Here is a 1,267-nt window from a genome sequence, read left to right on the forward strand (position 1 = left end):
ATTTTTTATACTACTTGACCCAAAATACATGATCAAAAACATCCTATACAATCACTACTAAGAAGAAAAAATGTAAAATAATCAATAAGTGTAATACCCCAGTTTTCAAAAAGGTTATTATTATTATTATTATTATATGGTATTTGGTCATAATTATTTTAATAATTATAGAGGAATATTATTTTTTACGTTTTAAATAATTATTGTTTTGGATAATTCTTTTATACGTATTAAATAAGTATTTTTATTAGCATTTTTTAAATAAATATTTATGTTTTAAGAGAAGGTTGATTTTATATGATATTTTGTTATTGATATTATATTATTATATTTTGGGGTCAGAATTATATTATTATTATAGAGGAAAAATATTTTATAATATACATGTATTTATTTTATTTAATTATTTTGAGGAAAAAGAGAAGTGGGTTAGAAGAGAAAGAAAATGGGTTGGGTTGACTCAGCCCAATGGATTAATTTTAAGAAAGGAGTCGGGTAACGTTAACTCTATCTGCCTCATTTGCGTTATGGAGGGTTAGGAAAAAAAAGAGGAGAAACAAAGAGTTCTAAGGAAGAGTACTCAGGAACGACCTTAGATCACACCAAGACCATTCGTCTTCAGCTCATCCAGGTAAGGGAGGAGTGAGAAACCTTACTCTGGGTGTGGGAATGTATGTTGGGTAGTGGGATTGGCCTCCAATCCCGTGTTTGTTGTATGTTCATGTATGAGGAGTTTTTCCCAATTGTATCTGTTTCATCTATTGTTCCTTTTGTATGTAATTAATTGTATAAATTGCTTGAATGAATGATTAATTTAAGTTTTAAAATTGTAATTATATGATTTGAGATTTCTGTGAGTCCCTACGGGAAACCCTATGAGAAAATGGGCAAAATATGAATGTTTTCTATTTTGCCTTCTGATTGCTTTGTTGTGTTCCTTGTTGGATGTGATGCATGAGTATGTGGTTACTTTTGAAAATGAATATGTTTTTATATGAATTAGAGTGCTCTATGGGTTCCTACGCGAGAAACCCTATGAGAAAACGGACAAAATATGAATGTTTTCTGTTTTGTCTTCTGATTGCTTTGTTGTGTTCCTTAATGTTTGCAGAGTGTAAATATGTGTTTAATTTTGCAAATATATGAGTTTTAATATGGATTAAAGTGCTATGTGAGAATTGTGAATATAATGTGATAATGTGAATATGATGATGAAATATGATGATAGAATATGAGGATGAAATGTGATGATGAGATGTGATGATAA

Source organism: Cajanus cajan, chromosome 6 (genome assembly GCF_000230855.2).
Source record: "Cajanus cajan strain Asha chromosome 6, NIPB_CcT2T_4, whole genome shotgun sequence".
Taxonomy (NCBI): domain Eukaryota; kingdom Viridiplantae; phylum Streptophyta; class Magnoliopsida; order Fabales; family Fabaceae; genus Cajanus; species Cajanus cajan.